Raw genomic sequence first — 8,357 nt, forward strand, 5'->3', positions numbered from 1 at the left:
GAGAAATCACAAGTAGATGGAGAGGCAGCCAGAGAGAGAGAGAGATAGGGAAGCAGGCTCCCTGCTGAGCAGAGAGCCCAGATGTGGGACTCTATCCTAGGATCCTGAGATCATGACCTGAGCCGAAGGCAGCGGCTTAACCCACTGAGCCACCCACGCGCCCTGTAAGAGGGGTTTTTTGTTTGTTTGTCTCTTTTTTCTTTTGTTTGTTCACTTGTTTTTTTCCCTTAAGTTCCACATAGTGAAATTATATGGTATTTGTATTCCTCTAACTTATTTCACGTAACATTTTACGCTCTAGATCCAAACACGTCATTGCAAATGGCAAGATTCTATTCTTTTTTCATGACTGAATAATATTTGTGTGTGTGTGTGTGTGTGTGTGTGTGTGTGTGTGTGTTACACATCTTCTTTAAACCATTCATCTGTAGATAGAGACTTGGGCGGGTTCCGTATCTTGGCTGTTGTAAATAAAGCTGATAACATAGGAGTGTTTATATCTTTTTGAATTGGTATTTTCATATTGTCTGGGTAAATATCCAGTAGTGGAATTATTGGATCATAGTGTAGTTCTATTTTTAATTTTTTTAGGACCCTCCATCCAGTTTTCCACAGTTGGCTTCACCAGTGTGCCTTCCCACCGACAGTGCATGAAGGGTTCTCTCTTCTCCACCTCCTTGTCAACAGCTTATTATTTCTTGTGTTTTTGATTCTAACCATTCTGGCAGGTGTGAGGTGATATCTTGTTGTTTTAGTTTGCATTTCCCTGATGAGTGATATTGAACATCTTTTCATGTGTTTGTTGATCAACTGCCTGTCTTCTTTGGAAAGTACTTTTTCAGGTCCTTTGTCCATTTTTTAATTGTATTATTTGGGGTTTTTAGTGTTGAGTTGTATAACTTTTTTTTACATATGTTGGATATTAATCTCTTATCAGATATGTCATTTGTAAATTTCCCAAGGAAGATGTAAAAATGGCCAAGAGGTACATAAAAAGGTACTCAACATCATTCCTCATTAGGGAAATGCAAAGCAAAACCACAATAAGCTATCACCTCACATCTGTCAGAATAATTCTGTCAAAGAGAAAAAAAAAAACAAACCCAATAAGTTGGTGAGAATGTGGAGTAAAGGGAACCTTCATGCACTGTTGGTGGGAATGTTAATTGGTTCAGCCACTGTGGAGGACAGTATGGAGTCCCTCAAGAAATTTTAAAAATAGAACTACCACATGATCTAGCAATTCCATTTCTGTGTATTTTTCTGAAGAAAATGAAAACAACAAATACAAAAAATTATGTGCCTTCCCCATGTTCATTGCAGCAGTATTTACAGTAACCAAGATATGGAAACAGCCTAAGTGTCCATAGATGGATAAATGGATAAAGATATGGTGTGTGTGTGTGTGTGTGTTTGTAAAATGAGATACAATGAAATACTATGCAGCTATGCAAAGGAAATAAATCTCGCTATTTGTGATAATGTAGATTGAACTTGAGCTCATTATGCCAAATGAAGTAATCACATAGAGAAAGATAAATCACGTAGAGAAAGATAAATAAAGATAAATGTATGATCTCACTTATATGTGCAGTTTTATTTTATTTATTTATTTATTTTTAAAATTGTATTTATTTATTTGAGAGAGAGACAATGAAAGAGAACATGAGAGAGGAGAAGTTCAGAGAGAGAAGCAGACTCTCCATGGAGCAGGGAGCCCAATGCAGGACTTGATCCCGGGACTCCAGGATCATGACCTGAGCCAAAGACAGTTGCTTAACCAACTGAGCCACCCAGGTGCCCTTATTTTATTTTATTTAAAATTTATTTATTAGAGAGAGGAGGGGACAGGCAAAGGGAGAGAGAGAATGTCAAGCAGACTCTCTGCTGAGCACAGAGCCTGATATGAGGCTTGATCTCAGGACCCTGAGATCTTGACCTGAGTGGAAACTAAGAGACTGATGCTTAACTAACTGAGCCCAGAAATCCTGCTGTAGCATCATAATTAAGTAATACACATACCTACCAGATTATTTTGTACTGAATTTCTTTAAAGCACATTGTATTTTTAGGGATACATTTAGAATACTGTACTCCTTGCCCTTCTTTTCCACAAATGGCCCATTTGACAGTTTTCAGTCTGTGATATATTTGGAGTAACAACACTTCATTTATTCTTTTAGTTTTAATGTTTGTGGAATTTCTTATTCAAGACTGAATTTGAAGTTCATTTCATCTAGGTTGCTTAACTTATTGGCATATAACTGTTGCTAATAATTTCTCATGATTGCTTCTATTTCCTTGGTGTTAGTCGTGATCTCTCCCTTTTCATTCATAATTTTATTAATTTGGGTCCTCTTTTCTTTTGAATAAGTTTGGCCAATGGTTTATCAATCTTATTGATTCTTTCAAAAAAAAAAAAAACCAGCTTCTAGTTTTGTTGATGTGTTCTACTGTATCTCTAGTTTCTATCTCATTGATCTCTGCTCTAATCTTGATTATTTCCCTTCTTGTTTGTAGGGTTGACTTAATTTGTTGTTGAGTCTCCAGTTCTTAAAGGTGCAAAGAGAGCTGGTGTATTCTGGATTTTTCCCTTTGTTTTCTTTTTTTTTTTTTTTTTCTTGAGGGGGGCTTGGATAGCTACGTGTTTCCCCCTTACGACTGCCTTTCCTGTATCCCATAGGTTTTGGACCGAAGTGTTTTCATTCTCATTGGTTTCCATGAATTGTTTAAATTCTTCTTTGATTTCCTGGTTGATCCAAATATTCTTAAGCAATGTGGCTTTAGCTTCCAGGTGTTTGAATTCCTTCCAAACTTTTTCTTGTGGTTGAGTTCCAGTTTCAAAGCATTGTGGTCTGAGAATATGCAGGGAATAATCTCAGTCTTTTGGTATTGGTTGAGCCCTGATTTGTGACCCAGTATGTGGTCTATTCTGGAGAGAGTTCCATGTGCACTTGAGAAGAATGAGCATTCTGTTGTTTTAGGGTGGAATGTTCTGTATATATCTATGAGGTCCATCTGGTCCAATGTGTCATTCAGTGCTCTTGTTTATTGATTTTCTGCTTGGATGATCTGTCTATTACTGAGTGGAGTGTTAAGATCCCCTATTATTAATGTATTCATACCAATATGATTCTTTATCTTGATTAACAGTTGCTTTATGTAGTTGACTGCTCCCGTATTGGGGGCATAAATATTTACAATTGTTAGATCTTCTTGGTGGATAGACCCTTTAAGAATAATGTAGTTCTGGGTGCCTGGGTGGCTCAGTGGGTTAAAGCCACTGTCTTCAGCCCAGGTTATGATCTCAGGGTACTGCGATCGGGCCCTGCATCGGGCTTTCTGCTCGACAGGGAACCTGCTTCCCTCCTCTCTCTCTGCTTGCCTCTCTGCCTACTTGTGATCTCTGTCTGTCAAATAAATTAAAAAAAAAAAAAAGAATGATGTAGTGTCCTTCTTTATCTCTGACTACGTTCTTTAGTTTAAAATCTAATTTATCTGATACAAGAATCTCTACCCCAGGTTTCTTTTGAGGCCCATTGGCATAAAAGATGAGTTTCCATTCCTTCACTTTCAGTCTGGATGTATCCTTAGGTTCAGAATGGGTCTCTTGTAGACAACATATGGACGGGTCCTATTGTTTTATCCAGTCTGCAGCCCTGTGCTGTTTTATCGGAGCATTTAGGCCATTCACATGAGGGTGATTATTGAGAGATGCGTTTTTATTGATATCGTGTTGCCTGTGAAGTCCTAGTTTCTATAGATTGTCTCCATAAATTTCTGTTCTATGATACTCTTGAGTTCTTTCTTCTTTTATAGAACACCCCCCTTAATATTTCTTGTAGTGATGGCTTGGTGGTCACATACTCTTTTAAACCTTGCCAGTCTTGGAAGATCTTTATCTTTCCATCCATTTTTAATGTCAGTCTTCCTGGAGAAAGTATTCTTGGCTGCATGTTCTTCTCATTTAGTGCTCTGGATACATCTTGACAGCCCTTTCAGGCTTGCCAGGTTTCTGTAGAAAGGTTTGATGTTATTCTGATGTTATTCTGTACATAAAGAATCTCTTCCCCCTAGCTGCCCTCAAGAGTTCCTGTCTAAAATTATGACTTATAAGTTTCACAATCAGGTTTCTTGAGGTCTTTCTAGATTCTGTGATCTTGGGGATAGACCTTTCTGCCTCTGGGACATGAACACTGGTTCCATTACTCAGACTGGAAATATTTTCATGGAGAATTTGTTTGACTATATCTTCTGGTTTTCTTTCTTTCTCCTCCCCCTCAGGAATTCCAATAATTCTGACTTTGGAATGTTTTATGGCATCATTTAAATCCCTAATTCTGTTTTCATGGCTTCAAACTTGTTTGTTTCAGGCCTCCTCCTGATCCTTTTTCTCTATCAGTTTGTCGTTTAGATCACTAATTCTATCTTCTGCCTCAATTACCCTAGCTGTTAGAGAATTTAGATTAGATTGGAACTCATTGATAGCATTTTTAACTTCCTCCTTGGTGGCTTTCACTTCTGCCCTAATCAATTCCATGTTATCACTAATGGTTTTCTCCAACCTAGCCATTGCCTGGATAATTGTTACCCTGAATTCCCTTTCCAGCATACTGTTTTTGTCCATATCCAGTAGCTTTGATGGAGAGGGCCCAGTCTCTGAATTTCTTCTCTCTTGGGCATTCCTCCTCCTAGTCATTTTGGTGAGAGGTGGTTGAGGGGATGTGTAGCTGAATGTATCAACCATGATCCAGGCAAGGTGCACCCTGGAATGCTTCTGAGCAATCGGGAGCCCCCACCAAAAAGAAAGAAAAAAGAAAAAAAGAGTGAGAAAGAGAGAGACAGAAAAAAAAATAAATAAAAGGGAAGACCCAGCCAGAATGGGCCCCAAAGGTAAGATTTATAAGGTATACAAACAAAAACAAACAAACAAAAAGACTGACAAAAGTAAATGACAAGAAAAAAGAACCCAGCCAAAATGAACCCCAACTATAAGATTTATATAATACCAGAACAAAAGCAAATACACGGAAACACTGACAGAAGAAAAAGATGGGAAGGTGGTTATAAATCTTCAGTGTGGGTGAGAAAGGGTATTTTGAAGTTCAATACTATATAACTATTTGGCACGTCTCTAAAACACAAAATCTAAACAAGATTAATATTTGGGGGGAGGGCAGAGCAAGAGGATAAGCCCAGGCACAGTCCAGTCCACAACTTGCTGTTTATAACTATTGTTTTTCTTTAATTGATATGTATATAAAAATTTACAATATATCTTACCCCATTAGATAAGCTAAATCCTTAGCAAAGTGGTAACAAGATATAGAATTAAAATGGCATTAGCATCTATTCCTAAGAGCATCAAGAATCTATTTTAAAGTATTTGCCATTGAAACAATAAATTATTATAGTGGACATTAAAGATTTTGCTCTCAATTATATAGAAAATTCACACATGCTGTTGAACTCATTATCCGAGAATGAAATACTATCGATAAATAAACTGTACTAGTCATTTTTGGGAATCTCTATCTTTATTTTTTTTAACTTCATGGAGCATATTTCAGGGCCAATGAAAAGTTAGAATTATGGGCTAGAGGGGTCATCTGACACTAAAATTACAGGTATACACGTGTACATACACATATACAGATGTATACAAACATATACATATAAAGAAATCCATGGTAAATATTCTGGAGCAATTTTACAGCTAAAGCTGAATGGATTCTCTCCTTCCTAATGGTATAATATGGATGTTTATACAAACTACAGGAAATCTGCTGTCCAGATGTGTGTTTCCTATCATTAGATAGAAAACCTCCCCTTAACAGCTGGTGACTGCAAATAAGTTGAGGAAGCAGATGATGGCAAGAAGTTAACTCAGTTCAGCAATCCTCAAAACAGCCAGGTACTCTATTTGTATCAGGCCCACCATCCACTGGACTTCTAAACATGACAGAAATATGTCTTCCAAGAACTTTCATTTTTACTGAGTTCCAGATCAAAGCCCTATGAGCCTCTGTCATCCTCATAGGGACATCATAGCTGCCAGATACCTCAGTTGGAGTTTAGGTAAGATAGGAGACTTACCTTCTTCCCCCAAACTTCCAGGCTCTTCTTTGACAATAGCACTTGCTTGTAGTACACACAGTATACTTTGATTCAATTTTCCCTCAGCTGCTTCAGTTTTGCGAGGGTAAGGAGTAGACTATTCATGTGAGTGTGTGCCTCTCCTTGTGGGCTGGGAGTGGAGGATCTGAGCACTGCAGGGCTGCCCACTCAGACTCAGAAGGAAGTGTGTTGTAGGAAGCTGAGCACAGAGCTGGAAGCTTAATGTCCAGGTGACTGCCCTTGAGACGTTTACTTCTGCAAGCACCACCACCTATAAAGGAGAGAGAGTTCATCATCTATACAGTGAGGATATTGGACCTGGAGCACCTCATTCAGACAAGCAATGTGTTACTCCCCATTAAGTGCTCCATTCTCATAACAAGTAATGAGTACCTTGATGTACTTTCTGTGAAGGGCACCAGCCTGGGCCACCTGCTCCACGAATTTCATTCAGCTCATTGGCTCTGAACTTGGTGCTGGAGACACAGTGGATGAACAGGGCAAGAAAAAGGCCACCTGTTGCTTTATTTGTCATGCTATGTTCTCAATAGGGTAAACTGAACTTTCTCAGAAACCCAAGCTTTCACCACAAGAAAATGTGAAAATATATAAAGAGATGTCAAGACATCATAGCAATCATTTGAAAACAGTTATAAAACAGAGGAGAGAGAATATTCATCTACCTACTTGAAAACCTGGCTTACTCCAGGTGCCCAGGAAAGTAGTTTGCACAGTAGAAGGTGTGCAGTGAATGTTTGTTGGCTTGATTTTTTTATTAGTTGATGATGGCACCTACATAATATAGGCAGTTAAGGAAGTGACACTATCCGCAGGAAGATTATATGATCCGCATGGGGAGAACTCTTTCACTGTTCTGGACCATATCAGCTGATCATACTGCATCTTGTCTTTTGTAGACTGTGTCCCCTTGTCTTGTATCGTCCTGTACACAGCACGATCCAGAGGATAGAAGATTTGAAAATACAAGAAGTATGGTAACTGTGAAATAGCTACCAAGGTCCTTGTGTAGCTTTGATGCAAAAAAAAAAAAAAAAGAAAGAAAGAAAGAAATCATTCTTCCAGCCTACTAAGAGACAGAAACCACAATGCACAGAAGTAGAACACATACAGAAATGCCTACAGGGATGACAAGATGCAGCTATGTGGGAAGTATTTCCTGAACAAGGCGTAAGCTGCTACTTTCAGCAGAGAACTCTTGGCATGGTCCAGTACAATAATAAACACATAAAGCTTCTTAAACAGATTAAATAGAGAGCACAGTAAGGTAAATCTGAATGGAGATGTTCAGTGAGTACAGGCCTGACTCTTGAGTTGAAACCTGAACAAAGCTTTCTTGCTGAGCCCTCAATGTATTAAGAATTGAAAATAGGAAAAAAATAAAACAAAAACAAAACAAAACAAAAAAAACCCTCACATGTGCATTTTTTTTTAAAACTCTAAAGAAGGGGAATTGATCTTTATAATGATTATACAGATGAATGCAAAATCCCAAAGTACCTAGAGAAATTTAAAAAGAGGAGTAAAACTTGATTTAGGTTCATTTCTGAGCTAAATATATTTTGTTGAAAGTCAGTATTCTGATGACTGTCAAGCCGTTGGGAATGTTTGATGGTGTGAGCACATACTACTACTAGCTACCTTTTCCACACAGGACAACATACTTTTTGATTTGGGAGAAAAGGTAAGATGCTTTTCCAACTTGCTTATAATTTACTAGTGGGGCTAGGTAAATATACAACTGTTTTATATAATTGTGTGGTAGTAATAATTTGAAATATTCTGACTTTTAAATAAGATGGGGAATTTGGATATTGATAAATCTCATGTTTGAGTCATAAAAGAACTTTCCATGATATGTTGAAACAGAGATTTAAGTAGGTCTCAAAGAAATCAGAGGTAATCTTTACTAACTCCCTACTGCTTTCAGAATTAATTATAGATTTTCCCACTTGTTTCTAAAAGTGTTTTTTGTCATGACCCAAGCTTTCTACTATTGTTGCCCAAGACTCCTGTGTAAATGCCCAATAAAAAAGAGTTTAGATTTGTATGCCCTGACTAGTCTATGCTTTCCTGACAATGCCTTTGCCTATGTTCTAGGATATCACTCACACTACTAAAAATTCTCTTTTTAGGTGTAAGTAAGTCAATGTCTACTACTCTCATGAATGTTATTCTACTGCCTTTGTTTCTATTTCAGAATTGTAATGATGCTTTGCTCA

At 37.7% G+C, this 8,357-nt stretch overlaps 1 protein-coding gene across 1 annotated transcript in view; it reads left to right on the forward strand.

Annotated features, from left to right (window-relative positions):
- Positions 1-7,557, forward strand: part of ZWINT (ZW10 interacting kinetochore protein) — a 70,187-nt gene extending 62,630 nt beyond the window's left edge. Inside the window, exon 9 of the mRNA XM_004764094.3 lies at positions 7,035-7,557. The gene's annotated coding sequence lies outside the window, so the exon portion shown is untranslated. The remainder of the gene's footprint in view (positions 1-7,034) is intronic.
- The last annotated feature ends 800 nt before the right edge of the window (positions 7,558-8,357 follow it).

Source organism: Mustela putorius, unplaced genomic scaffold (assembly GCF_011764305.1).
Source record: "Mustela putorius furo isolate JIRA1106 unplaced genomic scaffold, ASM1176430v1.1 tig00000577_pilon_pilon_pilon, whole genome shotgun sequence".
NCBI classification, from domain to species: Eukaryota; Metazoa; Chordata; class Mammalia; order Carnivora; family Mustelidae; genus Mustela; species Mustela putorius.